A 17890-nucleotide genomic window follows, 5' to 3' on the forward strand; every position below is an offset into this window, starting at 1 on the left:
CAGACTAGAAGGTAGTGAAGTAATAACAACTACGCATCCGTGGTGTCTGTTTCCACATCTGAATGGGACTATCATACTCCATGAGGGAGTGTATTAAAGGCTTAAAACTGCTTTGGCCTACCAGTGTTGTGTGCTAATGGCTAACAGCATGCAAACACGATAACAAAGGCAATGCTATCAAACCTATAACAAATTCATTAGCTTAATTAACATGTCAGCATGTTAACATTTGCTAAATCTCACATTTAATCACATCTTTAAACTAAACTTTTTCCACAAGATAATTGAGGATTTTTCTCTCCTTTCAATCTGATCTTTCTGCTTATACACACTCCTTCCTACTGTCACACACAGAAGAAACCCTGCCTCGATACTGTTAGCTCAATCAGATGCTTCCCTTGAGCCAAAGCTTTGCTAACAAGCTTATCTCGCTATGTATTCTTGTGTGTGTGTGTGTGTGTGTGTGTGTGTGTGTGTGTGTGTGTGTGTGTGTGTGTGTGTGTGTGTGTGTGTGTATGGTCTTGTGAGCACTGGTTAACGTGCTACATATGACACATCTAATGCAACCACACACACGTAGGCCAGGATTAAGGCCAACTAGCTTGTTGTCTATAAGCTGGACATCAAATGAGATCACACTAACACACACATAGACACACACATTTTTTTTTGCTGTGTCACTCTTGGTTCTTTGGAACTATTAGTGCAACTCCATGCTTTAGTTTAAATCTACTGTTGTATCTTTGCTGAGGAAAGTCACTGTGCTGTACTGCTATTTGAACAGATTGACTTTCAATCAGTGAAATCATGCCCCAATCAACTAAGTTGTTTATAGTTTTGCCGTACCATGTTGCAGCAGATGCAAACAGCTGCAGCAGCATCAGATTTGTTTTACTGTGCAGTCAGAATGAGGTCATGCTGAGCGACAAAGCTCAACTGGGTCACAGGCTGTGACTCACTGTGTGTTGCAATATACCTGGACTCAGTAAAACCCCCACCTAGCAAAGTTCTATGAGCTGCACCGCTGTGCATTTATTACCATCAGACAGTTTCTTTAAAATTGCAACTGCTGGTGTGCTTACTCAATATACACAGCAAATAAATAAATAATTTTAAAAAAATCCACAGTTAGTCTTTAACTTAATCTCTGTGTTTTCTACACAGTACATTTGTGGTGGTTTAGCCTCTTGTGAGCTTAGTTTCTTTCTAGGAATAATATGATTTTCCAATTTCCCAGAGTGGATGCAGTGTGTTTATTGTAACAGTTAAAAGTGGGGGACTCCTTGTGATCCTGAGTCGGGCAAGGAATATATACACTCTAAGTTTCTTAATCAGTTTATCAACTGAAAATATAGAACACTGAACACTTGATTAGTCTGATAAATCAAGCTATTCAGGATGCCTATTTTTACTCATTTCTTAGCTATGAAAACATGTTTCAAGAGGTTTCAAATGCGTTTGGAAGCATTTTATTTGGGAATTATTTTGGCATTCTGGGAGCTGCATTTGCATTTGGTAAACGTCCACACACCAGAGGATGCTGCAGAAAGTGGATAAAACACAGATCATTTAAAGGACAATTCTCCAGTGATTTGAGCATATGAAATACACAGTCTAATTGTTGCCATCACCCAGCCAGCTTTGAAAAACAACAGTAAGAATGGTATTTTTAATTCCGCCTGAAGAGTGAATAACAGCCTGTTAACAATGAGTCAGTGACAACAATGGTATTGAATCTGTTCTAAAAATTCTCAACTGTAATTTTCCCATATTTGATGCAACAGAACTTAAGTAGAACAATGTTACACTCATATTAGTCGATGTGCTGCCTCTAAGAAGGGTGTTGAGTTTTTCACAGATAGAGTCTAGTCCTGATGCAAGGACCTTCCGGGTGGAGAGGATTAAAGAGTTACTAAACACCAATAAAACAACAACAACTACAACTGTGTTTTCCTCTAGTTGAAATAGTCACCTGGCACCTTTGACCACACTGCATCACTGATTTAAAAACGATGAACCATCAGTGGTCAGTTTAGTTGCAGAGTCACTGTTTCCAGGCATATAATCTATTTGTACTACCAGCTATCATGAACCCCTCCCTATGTGTTACTGTACTACATTAAACAGCTCTGCTATACCACGACCACATCCAGCATTCACTAAAGTTGTTGTTATTTGTTCAAAATTCTTTACTCTTCGTCAAACATCTATTGAGGATTTATTTTTAATGTACAAATGTCCAAACCCATGTACACGACGTTTTACATGCCTCATCTACACCGTTCAAATGTGCTGACTCATTGTGTGGTTCTGGTAAATGTCTGAGTCATGCCTTCGCTGCAGCTCCTAAAGGGCAGCTGCAGCAATGTTGTACATCCTTTTATCGGCCCACTCGCTGTGTTTGTGTGTGTGCAAATACTTGACTACATAGGTACATGTTTTGTGTGTGTGTGCTTTCTGGGATTTTGGGAGTCTGCGCTTTACGAATCTACACTCTGCACTCCCTGCATCATCCCCATTAATCATGGGGTATTCATCCCGTCCCGCACAACAGAGTCTGCTCATACTGTTAGATAAGCAGATTGCAAGTCATGATACCAGGCCTAAAAGGCCACTCCACCAATTTTCAACCAGAGCCCTACTGTTTCAATGTGGACAAAAAAGATCAGTGTCTTGGCTTCCAAACAACCTTCTTGCTTTACTCACCTGAAACATTTTTCTCTACATTTGCACCTTTTATATTTGGAACTCCAGTACAACCCAATCTCCAGATAAAAGACACTATTTGTTTGCTCTGACAAACAGTGCTCAGTACTTTTATATCAGAGCATATATGTGAACAAATCTTAACATTTGGCCTTGAAGCTTCAGTTCCCTGCTCTGTGTCGGTTTTTTAGCTACAACAAAGTCATTTCAGTTCATTGAAGGTTGATGTAGTTTGTTTTTGTACTTAGTTAAATGCATTTTCTGTTCATGAAAACACTTTTGGAAATATGTTTCTTTGATACTGTTAGTTCTGCCTGAGGTTCGTGTTTGCTTGGGTTCTGTGACTAACCATGACAACCCGTTTTGGCCTCGGATTCTGATACTGAATAACATCTTTCTAACACTGGGTCAATGGCTCACATTATTAAAGATGCTTTAAAAATATCCAACTGCAACTCTACTAAATATGATACAACAGAAATGAGACACAACAATGCTACACCTATTTTTATTAGTAAAAGAATGCCATATTTGAAAAATGACAGCAAGTTGTGTTCTGGTATCTGGTCAAAGCATCATTAAGGACATCCTTGTGCTTTTTTCAATATTCTAACACAAGCTCACAGACTATAAGTTCTGAAATAAATTTAGACATGATTCACAGCTGTGGTTTTAGTGATTCAAAATTAAATAGTTCCTCTGTGGGTGAGAATATTCTTTGCCGCTTACAGCTTATGAAACCTTGAAACGCCCAAATACTGATGTGTTAATCCCTGTAAGGCCTGGGGAGAAATAATTACGAGCAAAACCAAAATTGGATACATCAGGCACGGCTCTGTTTGTGTGCTTCATGAGTGCAGATAAAGTGTAGATAAGGCTATAGGGGTGGATGCCTGCTAAAAGCAATCTCCCTTTTTTGTGTGTTTGTTTCTGTTTTGCAGCAGACTGTATTTGTCTGTCACTGCAATGCGTGTGCACTCAGGATGTGTTTGTGTGTGAGTGTGTGTGTGTGTGTGTGTGTGTGTGTGTGTGTGTGAGTCAGCAGGGTGGTGGAGAGATCAAGCCATCCTGACTGACAAAATGACAGCTCATTATCAGAGACAAACAGCCCCTAAGGGTATGGGACAAACACACGCACACACACACGCACGCACGCACGCACACACACACACACACACACACACACACACACACACACACCGGTCCATTAGCATATCCCATTGAATTACAGAAGAGGATTGAGCAGAGAGGATCTGCTGTTTTAGATTAATTTGATCTCACCACCCAAAAGAGCCACAGTGGCAACTCGTAACATGTAAGTATTGTTTTTGTTTTTTTTTCATTTGTTTATTTTTGGGGGGAAATTTAAAAACACATTAGCATTTGGTCACTTTAATAGTTATATTTGTTCATATCAAGAATCAATGGCTTGGCACTGATACAAATTAGTTCACTGCTTTTGTCTACAGTGGTACACAACTAAAAACAATTTTAATAAGCATCCTTTGAATTAAATACCATTTCTCCCTATAATTTGGATATCTACTGCTTTGCTTAGCTTAGAGAGAACAGAGAGAGAACGCATCGGAACTTAGCAGAACATCTTGGTAACCTTCTAACTAGTTTTAGAAACATATTGCTTTGTCTGTACAGTGGCCTACTTCAAACAATAATCGTCAGCTTACATGGATTTAAAAGACTGTTTTTAGACTAATACAGAAGCAGGTCAAAAGTGTAACTCCCCCTCAGTATGCCGCTTGAAGCTTAACCCTTTAAGTCATGGGCTACTGTTCCACTTGGCCAAAAACCTTCTTCTAACAGCTCCATAACTGTAAGGCCTCAAGGAGATCTGAAAAATTCTCATTTTTTTAATTAACACCTAATCAAAGTTATGTATTGCTGAGAGTCAGTAAACACTGATGTCAATGAAACTGCAGTTTTACCATTTTACACCCCTTTTATTGAATGTGCCAAGCTCTGCAACCTTTGAAAAATGGTGTCAGGTTGTGTTTTAATAACTCGTGGCCTGGTTCTGTAACAGGGACCTCCAGGGCGAGAAGGATTAAGAGAATAAATACAGTCTATCTGTTCTGGTCATCAAAGTCCATGAGCTTAAACATGCATATATCTCTGAGCGGGCCAGAATAGTCACATGAAATGTGCTTGTGATGTATGACTAATAATATTTCTTGACAAGAGTCAAAGTCTTTCCAAAAAAGAGTCTTTTTCTTTGATGTCTCTACTCTTACCTGTGGGTATGTCACAGCAATTATTTATGATTTAATTCAAACAAGCAGCTCTATCCTTCTTATTGACCTGTTTCTGGAGTCTTGCTGCACTGTACCCCAGCACTGGGCTGTTTTTCTTCAAAATAATTATCTGTGTTGCTCAGTGCCCCCTAAGTTTCTGGCAACTGCCTCTAACTACATCCATATCCCTCAGCCAAATATATCAAGTCATCAGTTTTTGGAGTGCTTGTTCTAGGGTAGCAGCTTGCTGAGCTCAGGTTAGTGCCAAGTAGACGAAGTAAAAAAATAAATAAACAAACAAATACAAACACAGCCAACAGCTAGGATTAGCTGCCTGCTATTTATAGTGTACGGTGCAAAAGTTAGCTCAGTGGGTTGCAGTGATTTGGAAGTCATTACTGCTTGTAGAGCAAATGAGTAAACCTTTACTAAACGCAGGGCGCCCTCGAACATAGTGTTATTGATATGATGCGTAACTGTGAAAACAAAACCACACAACATCCACAATAGTTCCCAGTAGATGAGAATGTATCTTTAAGAGCATTATTCCTCTTTCCAGTACAATAACTGGCTGTTGATCATTATGTGCATTCTTTAAAAGAAGAAAGAAAAACACACACAAACACTCTCACACAGATACACACACACACACACACACACACACACACACACACACACACACACACACACACACACACACACACACATCAAAGCTCCTGTTATGTCTGGAAGCCTCAGAACTTGTAATTCTTCATCAGCACAAATGTGATAATTTTTGACATGTGAATAACAAAAATCATGTTGAAGGATAAATTCCCTTTTTAACACTCAGTTCTCTAGTTGTTATTAAGACTGAGATAATTTGGTGTTAGCATATGGTGAGTTTAATGAGACACCGTATTCCATTGACGCAGTCTGTAAGGTGGAAGTGACACACGTGGAGGTGAAATAGGATGCTGACTCACGCCAAGAAGAGTTGCAGCTTGCATTGTTGTTTTAAACCTCATGCATCATGAAAGTGAACTTTAGGATCACTGTACCCAACTGGAGCTCCTGAGGGAATGAGAGCAACTCAACAGCCATCTAAATGGTGTATACTCATATGTAGCCATAGCTAGCACCTGCTGTGTAGCGTTAATCTTTGTGTGAACAGATGGCATGCACTAACAAGCTAGGCTAAATGTAGCTATTGCTGGCATGGACCTACACTGATCTCTGACTTCCTGATCCCAAGCCTCTTAATTAAATGCACCATTTAATCTACTCAGTTTTTCAGTCCCTCTGTTGTTCCAAAAAAACACCGTTCTTCACCGTTGACCTCCACATCCTGGTGATCGGATCGCTATTAAAGCAATTACAATCACACCAAGCCTCCCATTTACAAACAGCATTTTTACTAATGACCAATGATTATGTTGTGGCTGATGATGACTATCAGCAAAATGTAATAATTTCTTTCATATTCCTCATATGTCTTCAGTTGTCAATACTGTTAGTACCCAAACAATGGGGATGGCAACAACTTCATAATGTTAAAAGTGCCTCTACAGAATCCTGAATGAGACTGGATTATCCTTTATAATATTGATGGGGCTGTAACTGAGGATATGTTGATGTTTCACTGAATTTCAAGTGGCTAAAGTGAAGAGAGCCAGAAGTGCACATACCTTGAGGAGTTTAACAATTGCATCCACTCTGAATTAATGCTTGATTTATGAACCATGAAGCCCCCTCCAGTATTTTTGACGCACTGCACAGCACTTGTTAACATATGCATCAGTGTAGCACCAACACATCCATGGTAGGCCATATAATGTTTCTATAGAGCAGTAGTTTCTCACCCATGTTCTAAAGGCTCCATGCTGTCAGTCAGGCTATAGACAGCAGCTCACTAATGTTGTACAGACAGAGAGTAATGGCCTTTGAAGAAGTACATCAGTAAGAATGCTACAGTTCACTTAGCAGTGCAACAATAGAAAGTGAACTGTTTGATGGAGCATGTATGATAAATCAATTGCCTTAGATTAAATAATCAATGTGGTACAAAATGTTACAGCCTGAGGCGGCTGGCAGTTGGAAACAGAAGACTCCAACTTTCCAACAAAAACAACTCAATGACTTTTAAAGTGATCTATGATACAGTTATTATGTCAGAGCTCATGTAGCGTCAATATAGCTGAAATGGATAAGGAAAGTGCACATCAACTGATTGCAAAACCAAAGTTAATGTCTGTGGTTCTGAAAGGTCTAATTCAAGGTAAAGATGTAAACTGAATTGTTCATGGTCCTTAACCCTCCTGTCATGTTGCAGGTCAAATTGACCGATTTTAAAGTAAAAAAAACAAAAACAAAATACAACTATATTAAAATATTATAAGTATTTTTTCTTCGGTATGAAGCTTCTTCTGCTTGGCTTAATAAATGTAATCAACATACAAAATGAAAAGGATTCATTTCACATATTTGCAAACCCACGCTGAATAGAAGAGGTGTCTTGTGTTAATTTATGAACTCCATGAAAATAAATGAAATTGAAAATGTAAAATACATTTTTTAAAATATGAATGCCATGTAAAATTAATGACAAACTGTAATTTATTTTTTTTAATTTAAGTTTTTTTAAGTTTTAACATGCAAGTTTTTGTTTTGTTTTGTTTTGTTTTGCTTTTTGAAAAACGAGTGAATTATCCTCATTGAACCATGATCTATGAGAGGTAAAGAACACAATTACACTAAATATTGATTGAAATGGTTGGTAATGGAATTAACAATGAGATATAAACCATATTTATTAGGATTTTTTTGGTTTCTGCCTTCTGGATAATTAAATATGCCCCATCATTGCTGTTGCTGAGAAACAAACCTAACAGGAGCGTTAAATGTGCCCTTCAGTGAGACGCTTTATTCTGAGCTGTCCTTGGTTCTGAAATCTCTCCTTCAATGGGTTGCTATACATGGAGCTGTCCATGGTTCTAAAGTGTCCAACTCAACTTGTGAGTGTATATGGAGGTGGAATGTATTGCTCAAAGAACCTATGCAGCTGTCCATGGTCCTGAAACATCTACTTCAGTGCATGGGGGGTATACTTAGCTGTCCGCGGTCCTGAAATGTCTACACAGTGTAGTTGTATGTTGTCCATTGTCCTGTACGCTGTAGCTGCATCAGGTAACCATGCTGAAGCATATTTGCTAAAATATTAAAGTGTCAGGTGTGATGTGTAATAAAAGAGTATTAGCAAGAATGAAAGGAAAGGCATTCAAAACCGTGGTGAGACCAGCAATGTTGTATGGTTTTGAGACAGTGACACTGAGAAATAGACAGAAGGCAGTGCTGGACGTAGCACAGTTTAAAATGTTGATCTTCTCTTGGAAGTGACCATCGCTGGAACATCAGTGGAGATGTTTTGAACTGTGACGTAGGAGGCCAAGAGGAAGACCAAAGAGGAGGTTTATGGATGTAGTGAAAGAGGACATGAAGTTAGCTGAAAGAGGTGGGTGCAGAGGGTAGGGTTAGAAGGTAGCAGATGATATGATGTGGCAACCTCTGAAGGGAAAAGTTGAAAGGAAAAGAAGAATACCACTGATATCACAAGATACAGGTAAACAAACATATGGTATATGGACAGAATTGCTACAAAAAAAAAGATGCAGCACATACATCGTATCGTCTGTACTTTAGCACATCATATTAATATGGAACAATGTCTGTTTGACAGTGCTGACTCCTATCTTTGATGTGAGTGTATTTTGTCACCCTCCAGCGAACAGTGTAGAAACTGTGGCCCTTTCTACTGTCTAATTTGTCACACTTGCATTGTTCATACAATATACATGTGAACACCAACACATGAAAGTGGAAGTCTGCACTTTCCCACTATATTTTTTTCATTAAATTTCTAGTGTGAAGAGAACAAAAGCCATTATCATCATGTTCTTTTGATGCTGTTTTCTCTCTATTGTTCACTGTATTTGTGCTATTCTCTTCTATAGAATGTCTCTGCAGCAGCAGTGACCCATTTTCTCCAAGTTTCCTCATTTACTGTCCATAATCTGAGTGGAGCTGTATATCTAAAATGTGCAAAAATTGCACCTAGAAATGGTCCACCAGTACAGTGCTGTATACTATAAGAGTTGGCTTTACGGTCAGCCTTAAGCAGTTGCACAAAAGAGGAGACAGAGCTGCAGGTTAATTAACCCTTTTACACTGCTTTACCTTCTATTCTGTCTTCACAGTGTAAGTGTGTGCTCTCCACTGTTGTCTTGTCAAAAGATTTTTGGTATTTGTTTTTGTTTGTTCTCCTGCTGCCTAATTATTCTCATGATTTTATATCAAGCAATGATTTATTTATTTTGCATGTGACAGTAAACTCAGCTGAATTAGTTTAAAAAAAAGTCTCCTACACAATTTGCTGGTCTGCTGTAGAAGACTGTACTCAAACCACTGATATGATATGATAATTCATACAATACTGACTGAAATCCTAGAGGTAAAAAGAAAATTGCAGAAAATTTCAAGACTTTGAAAGGGTCTTTTGTTGAAGACACTGGACTGGCAACGTCATCATGGATAGTGGACATGACATGTCATTTCAGGCACAACATACAAATGCAGCCCTGTAGAAAACACAGACCACACACATTGTCAGAGTGTTTTGCTACCAGAGGCTGACGACTCGCAGGCATCTAGAGTTGTGCAACCTCAGCAAGTCTGTCAGCTGTTCTGTAGGTGGCGGACAGTAAGGAAGGAGACTATAAATGCTACATGGGAAGTCACAAAGTGCTGGTAACATCTGACTGAACTTAGACTAAACATCACATTCAGTGTGTTACAGTTCAGATAATGTTATCACACCCGTGTAATGTAAGTGTTAAAATGATTGCACCCTGGTCTGATCCTGCAACAGCTGTCTACAAAGGGAATTTCACAATATTTTCAAATACTACAAAGCATCTCTCCTGATTTATAAAAAAGCCTCACATATTTCACTCTTGGGATTTGTTCACAAGAGCTACTGTATTGTTGGATTGTGTTAATCTAGAGCTGCGTTTTATGGAGTGTGGGTGAGTTTCATAGATGGGAGTGCTATGTCTAGTAGAACTTCCCGGTGACAACTGTGTTGCACTATTTATAATTAGTCCTGTGTTGACAGTAAAAATGGGTTCTGTACAGGCTGAGAAGCTTGTGCAGGAACTAAAAAATTCAAGAATTCCATTTAGTCAAACGTTTCTTTGAAATTGAAATAACACATGCAAATAAATAAGTTTATTTATGGAGTCAATGTGCAACTGATTAGTCATGTATTTACACTGACTAATGGGCGTCTAAAACTGTCAAACACAACAGGTTTTTAAAGGAAATATGTTGCAGGCATTCTGGTTAGAAAAGCAGTTTAGAGACAGAGAGCCACCAGAATCCAGTCAGTGAAGTTACAGTGAGGATGAAACACAGGTTCAAGGTTTGGGTTAGCAAGATAAACATCAAGTGGCCTTGAAAGCTGCTCTGTAACCTGCAGCTGACTCCTTTGAAATGAAGCAGCCTGCTGAGTGAGACCTCAAAGCCAAGTACGCCTTTCTCTCCAGAGAAAGCATAGAATAGTACAGTGTTAGAATACCTATCAACCCCTCTGGGTTTTCAAAAATACAAAACATAGAGATTAACATCTGTGCAATTCCCCTTTTTCTGCATTTCCCCAGCTCAAATGCCACACTCAATTTCAATTTCAACACATGCAAAAGTCACAGTGAAATTTTAGTGTGCAAAAGTCACAGTGAGAGTTCCTACAAAGGAGTCACATGAAAAAGCTAAAAGGTTGTGTGTTTGGAGAAGAAAATTCAGACTTCAACCCTTTCAACCCCTTTAGGAAGCTGCTGCTCAGGGCTATTTCTGTCTGACTTTACATTTATCTATTTAATGCTTAACATCTTCCCATGTAAACACCACAAAAAACATTGCTAATGGCTTAAATTGTCCATCTTATCATTAAATGTATATACATTAAATTACTTCATTTGAACGTCTAAAGATGTTGTAGTTCCTAGCAAGAAATTACAGGTTGATCTGTCATAACACAAAGGTTTTGATGTACTAAAGAAAATAAACGGTGCAGATAAAACAACATTAATACTTAAAAATGTCTAATTTCATGTATTTGTAGCTTATGAGTCACTGATTATTTTGACAGCTGCATTTGTATGATAAATACCTTAGTTTTGGTCATTGACTGACTTGTTTCACGTGTAAACTAATGGGTTTGATTAATGACCATAGTACCGCTTTGGTTTTCAAAAAGTGTTAAAATATAAGTCAAAGAAGGAATAATTACCCTTTGGTGACTTGTCATAAATTTCACTTGTAAAATTATGTGAAGAGAGACAACTAAGCTTTGTTCATAGAAGCACAAACCAAAAATTCTGAAATCAAATTGAGACATTCATCTTTTATTTCTTATTTCCTTTACCTTTGTATGAGACTGAGGTTGACATGAAGATTCTGCTTCATTAGCTTGGAATTTTTTTTTTCTTCTGCATGTGTCAATTGCCATAATGTATAGATTGAGAGATATGCAGGCAGACAGACTGGGTGGTGGGGTTGCAGGCACGGAGCCACAAGTCAGTCTGTATTGTGTAACGTTCATACACACTTATCTGCACCGCACACAGCTCATTATCGCCCAACATGTCTCACATCTGTCATGTCACCCACTCCTCCTGCTCACCCCATCATGCAGATACACACAGACACACTCAAACATCCTCCCCACCGACTTCCTAAAGCAGGATGCAGTGTCAGACACGTCACGGCTGATTGTGAAGCAGTAGGTGTGTGGAAGGATCGACTGGGTGCGAGAATAATTTAAAAAAAAAAAGAAAAAGTAAGAAAGGAAGCAGCAGAGATATTTAGAGTGACTATCTATGACTAAACAAAATTCCATTTATTTACCACTTACAAAGATGTTTTGTTGCAGCTGCAGTCGATGAGCTGAATTTCCAAGAAAATGCCACTCAAACATTAACAACAACAACAACACACAGATCTATTCTACTATAATTAAAAGCTTGATAGTGGATTTTAAGCAGGAACTTAACTAAAGCAACCGGCCAGCCAAGGACTAATCCTGACTTGGCAGAAACACGGTATCTATTTGGAGAAATCTGACACTATTGCGGCACTAGTTTCCGTGTGCCAGCACAGTGATAGTTCCCCATTCTTTCAAAATACTACAGTGTAAATTGTAATGCTAAAGAACACGATTGCATTTCAGAAGTTGCATGGGATGTGGATGCTGTCAAAAGCATATAACTGACAAAATCTCACTGTCATTTACAGTTTTATTTTGTAAACTGACTTGTATAACGGATTTTGATATCTATTCAAATGGAAGACACTTTATAGAGGTTAAAATTAAAATAATTTAAGTTTGCTTGGCTGGTGTCTTTTGAGGAAGTCATAAACAGGCAAATTAGGTGGTTGGTTTCAGAGTAACAAACACCATTAAGATGTGCGAGGTGAAACACTGCGGAAAAAAAACAAACAAAAAAAAAAAGATATTTGATTATGGATATGTGCAGTAATCAACTAATTCCAAATCGAAGGGTATAACAATGTTTTGTGAAGCTTAACAACCTACACTATACCAGTCTGCCTATGTCTTCCTGATATTTAGCAGCAGCCAGTGTTTCCTCGTGCAAAGTCACATTCTTGTAAAAATCACTTATAACTCGCGACAAAATGGTACATCAGCATGCCTTCAACCACAGTTAATGGTATCAATAGCCATATTAAAATCCAATAACCTGCACTGAGGTTCTGGCTGCACCTGTGGTTTATGAAAAACCCTGTGTGACCACGCTGGAAGTCATTTAATTAATCACTTTCCATGCAGCATTTCATGCCAGATTCCTCTCAGTGCATGTTCTCAGCTATTTGTTTTCGCTGTAAAGATTTAACTTGGACTTTCACCAGTTGTATTCGTCTGACAGCTTCACTCTGAGCTGTCAATCATTTGTGTGTGAGCAGATGTTTTTGTGAGTAACATAGCACAGAAAAGGATTTGTTGGGGTTTTTTTCTGTTTGCTTGTTTTCTCACTTCATACTATCTGATTGCATTTAAGGCCACGTTGTTTCCCTTGGTAATGACCTCATTTTCATTCGCACGCACAGAATTTCGGTCAGTCACAGGAGCTTTCCAGATGTCACAGCATTAGGACAGCTTCCTATATAAGGCCTGCCTCTCCACTGCTAATAGGAAATGTTCCCTAACATCTGTGGTCTCCATCCTCTCCCTCCTTCTCTCTCACTATCTCCACTGCTCTCCCTGTCTGTTTCTGAGCAGTAGAATAAATTGAATTAGAGCTCCACCACCCACTCTGCAGGATCCTGCAGCCCTCTGTCAGACAGCTAAACAGAGAGAAGAAGAGAGAGGGGGAAAGTTGCAGAGATAAATAGAGGGCAAGAAGAAAGACGGGCATAATAAAAATTCCCTGCCCCTATAAAATATAAAGAACCGTCCTTACAGCCTCTTTACCCTGCACGATAAGGCTCACCGTGTTTTGTTTGAGGAGGCGGGCTATACGGGTGAAAGAGAGACAAACAATAATGAGAGAGAAGAGGAAAATAGAGGACAGGAGAGATGTTTTTGCCTCAGCATCCAGTGAACTGTCTTCATCAAGAGAGAAACACACACATGAACCCACACCGAGGCTTACAAGCTGTACAATCCCTGCTACCCATTCAACACAGATGCCAGTAAAGAAAATCAGATGTCAAAAACTAGTCAGGAGGAGCTTTCAAATACAACCTCTTTCTTCCCAGTCTTACATTTCTTGGTAAAAAAAAAAACTCAAGACACAATCTGGAGCGCAAATGCGTTGCCATTCATCCCAAACCTAATGGCACGGCAAACCACTCCTTTTAGGCGTAAATAGGAGGCTAAACACAACTAAAATGGACTGAAAATCACCAGTTTCTCTGCCTCGCTCATTCACCCACACTCTTTTTCTAGAGCCAGGGAAGCATTTGCATAATGCCTCCATATCCACGGGCCATTAGCACCAGCATGAGTGGCTCGTGTGCATAAATTTATTGCCTTGATCAATCAATGCGAGCTACTGTACCGGTACAAACCGATGAAACTCCAAGGCAGCAAAAGGTAGAGCCATGGGAGGAGAAGAAAAAAAAACTGAAAGAGGGCAATTTTCAAATGTTGACATATCACAGTTCTAAATTGGAGACGCATTAAGCTCTGCAGACCTTCACTGGCAAAAGGTTTGGTTAAAATGAGATGAGTTCTATTGATTTTCTCCACATCATGATCAAATTGCTTAGGAACCCCATTGAAGCTGTTGCAAGAAACTCAATGTCAAGGGCCACAATTTAGCAAGCTCCATGAACTCAGTTCATACTGTCGGCAACAAACTTCACTATAGCATATCCCATAGTAATCTATGTTTAAATTTTAGGACAAGCATAACTGCTACCATTTCTGCTAAGGTATGTGTACATTCTGTGCATTATGTTGCTCGTAAAGAAAGAATGAGTCAAGCAAAACTCAAACTGTTTCTTTTTTGAAATACAATTTCTCTCTATCAGCTGAAAGCAAAATTAAACCTACCAGCTACTGAATACTGTCAAATATAAACTGGATGAAACTGGAATTGTCTCTACTGAAAAGTCATATAAACTGTAGCAGGCACAGACCATCATGTGTACATTCAATGTAAGTGGAGTCTACCCAAGATACAATATGTGTAAAGCTTTTGGTTTTTACAGTTTTACAGTTTAAACAGATTCCCTCTTCTGCTGTAGAGATCTCAAATCCATCACATTTCCTGCTTCAAGAGGCCCACAGCAACCGAGGTCCTCTTGACATGAAGACAGCTCAGAACATGTTGCCATTTACACAAAAATAATGGAGCAGCACAAACACTGGATTTTTCAACTACAGTGTGTTGGATATAAAGGAGTTTTTGGGAGGGAAATTTCAATCAAATTCTGAATCTTCTACTTTGTATTTTGGCTGCATTTTGAATAAATACATATATATGCATGATAAGTTGCACTACTGCATGGGTGAATGCAAAGTGCAGATGACGAAATCCACCAGAAAACACTTTTTTTTCTTTTTTTTTTTTAACCATGGCGTCCAAAGTCAATTCAAAATGCACCACGCAGGATACGATTATCTCCTACTCCAGTCACTGGTGTCAAGTATCCAGTGTTGTATGTCAGGGCGGGCACGCTTACGCACGCGCAAACGCACCTCCCTATCATCATTTGAAACTGACAAGTGACGTGTGACTCACACACGCACGCAACACACACACAGAGACACAGACGACGCACAATCGAAAGGCTCCTTCGCTCCATAGTTTCATTTTGTGCCAAAAAAAGGTGTACAGCCGGAGTTGCATTGCGCACGCGTACAAACACATGAATCTAATTTCTGTTTCTTGCACCCCACCACCCCCGCCCCCGACTCCTAGTCGTCTTTTGAGGTACAGGTGCGGTGTGTGGCGCACAGAACAAAGAAGGAGAACCGTCTTTTTGCGCACATGCCGCCACATGGACATTTAGAACACTGAGGTGCGGCTGCTGGAGACGCACAGCGCGCACTCGCTCAAGTTTATTTATTTATTTATTTTTTAAATCTTTCTGGCAGCTCTGCCACGCGCACACGCACACAGGCAAGCCAAGTGGGTGCAGAGCTGCTGCTGACATGGAGCTCACAGCTGAGTCCACAGACGCGCGCGCACACACACACACACACACACATACGGAGCCTCTCCAACTTATACCAGGCGCTATTTTTCTGACCTTGCAATGTTCCCTATGCCGCTGGTCCTGTATGCAGTAGCACCTTCTCTCTACAATCACCCACCACCATCCTGCTTGATAGCAAAATACACCCGCGCTGCCTCCCTCCCGACCCGTTTCAGCATCCAGACTAAATGTCAAAGCCAGGAAATCTAGAAATAACTCTTTTACCCTCCAACAACCATCATTCTCCTGCTCCAACAGACGCTGGCACAAAGAATGAAGTGTCAAAAGATAGATAGATAGATAGATAGATAGATAGATAGATAGATAGATAGATAGATAGATAGATAGATAGATAGATAGATGTTGCGTAAAAGAGGACATATGAGTTTAACTTTACCTCTTTCCGTATATGTTTCCTTGGTTCACCGAGTGTCAGGGCGCAATTATCTCTCCAAATCCCATTATTTCAAAGACGGTGGTGGTGATAGTTGTAACTCCACACAGGTAGATTCCACACAAGACAATATGCCCCATGTATGTGCGTGTCGAGGTAAATGTGTGTAATATCCTTTTGGGTAGCTGTAAATTCCGTTTGGGTTTATAGTTCAATCCTGTCTTCCAGAGGGGTGCGTCCGCTTTGCATTCTCACAGCGCCCGACGACTACATCCTCCTCTTTTTTCCCCTCCTCTCTCTTTCTCACTCTCCCCCGTCTTCTTCGCTCCCGGTTTCATCCCTCCATCCGCCTGCTGGGAGAACAATCCCATCCGAGAGGGAGGAAAAAACGCTGGAACGATTCTCCTAGCTCACCAAGCCGTTTCTTTCTCCTTCCTCCACTCTCTCTCTCTCTCTCCCCTTCTTTTTTCTTGTTCTTTCGCCTCACCTCTTCCTCCTTCCTTCTCCTCCTCCTTTCACCTCCGGCAGGTGAAACAAGAAGAATTCCACCGCAAGATTGAAAATATCCCGGGTGAAAGGGTGGGAAAGTGCAGTTATTCCATAATTCTCATTTAAATCCAGAGGGTGAAGCAGAGTTTCTTGGTTATTAAACAATCCACATCAGTACCTTTCCTGGTTGGTTACTTCCGCTGGACCTTCAATAATTAATGTTTGGATTCTCTCTCTCTCTCCCTCTCTGTTCTCGTCTCTCAGCCTCTGTTAACTCTGTGCGTCTCCTCTGCAGTCGAGAGTAAAGGAGAAGAGGGGGAAAACAGAAAAAAAAAGCAGAGCAGAACAGAAACAGAACAGAGCGGAACCGGAGAGCAGGGAACGTCCCGGTAAAGCTGCCGCCCCGTGACTCTCACACCGAAGCTTAACGGTCCAGTCCCGCTGATCCTCGGTCCTCCTCGCAGGTCGCCTCTCCCGCACTGTTAATCCACACAGCGAAGCGGCATGACAGGCGGCAAGTCAGATGAAATACAAGAGCACCACTACCTGGTGTGGATTTCAAAATAAAAGCGTACATTCTGGACTGCCTCATTCGTCCATAATCTGAAATTGGGAAGACTGACCTCTTTTGCAGTAGTATAGGCAGACAATTATCAGGTCAGACCAACATGGCTTAACTCTAGAAGTGACCGAGCTTTCTCCATCAGGGCACCTCGACTTTGGAACGGCCTGCCTGAGTAGATAAGGAGTCAGTAACTTCTCTAAAATCACTTCTTGAAGCCCACTTTTACAGACTTGCTTTTATGTGAAGTTTACTTTTAGCTATAATTAGTTTCAGTATTCTATTCAGTACTTATGTACTATTTATCTGTTAATTTTATATGTTCTCTCTTGCTTTCTTGTAATTTTAGCTGCCTGGTTTCATCTTTACTTCTTTAATTTTTTTAAAAATTTCTAACTTTAAATCTTCAATCTTCTCTTTCACTCTTTAAACTGCCTATTTCCTCTGTTTGTTATGCATCCTAATCTAGCTAATTATTCATTTAACTAATTATCATTTTTACTATTTATTTTTATTTGACTGCTCTGCCTATGTCTTGGTTGATTGTCTCCGTGGTTGCATGCTTTGTCAAAACAGCAGCTCTTAAGGGTGCTATATAAATAAAGTCATTACTATTATTATTATTAGTTCACAGTGAAGTGACTCAGTGCCTCATTATTTATTCATTTTGCTTTTTTAAAGCAAGTCACTGTAGGCCAAATAATTTTTTTTGGTTGCTTATTCTTATAATTT

General features: G+C 39.7%; 1 protein-coding gene across 2 annotated transcripts in view; it reads right to left on the reverse strand.

The window, feature by feature from the left end:
- LOC111564080 (leucine-rich repeat and fibronectin type-III domain-containing protein 5-like) overlaps window positions 1-17092 on the reverse strand; it is a 137484-nt gene extending 120392 nt beyond the window's left edge. For both annotated transcript variants that reach the window (XM_023263429.3, XM_035945045.2), the window contains exon 1: window positions 16111-17092. The gene's annotated coding sequence lies outside the window, so the exon portion shown is untranslated. The remainder of the gene's footprint in view (window positions 1-16110) is intronic.
- Window positions 17093-17890: the final 798 nt, after the last annotated feature.

This window comes from Amphiprion ocellaris, chromosome 20 (genome assembly GCF_022539595.1).
Source record: "Amphiprion ocellaris isolate individual 3 ecotype Okinawa chromosome 20, ASM2253959v1, whole genome shotgun sequence".
Taxonomy (NCBI): domain Eukaryota; kingdom Metazoa; phylum Chordata; class Actinopteri; family Pomacentridae; genus Amphiprion; species Amphiprion ocellaris.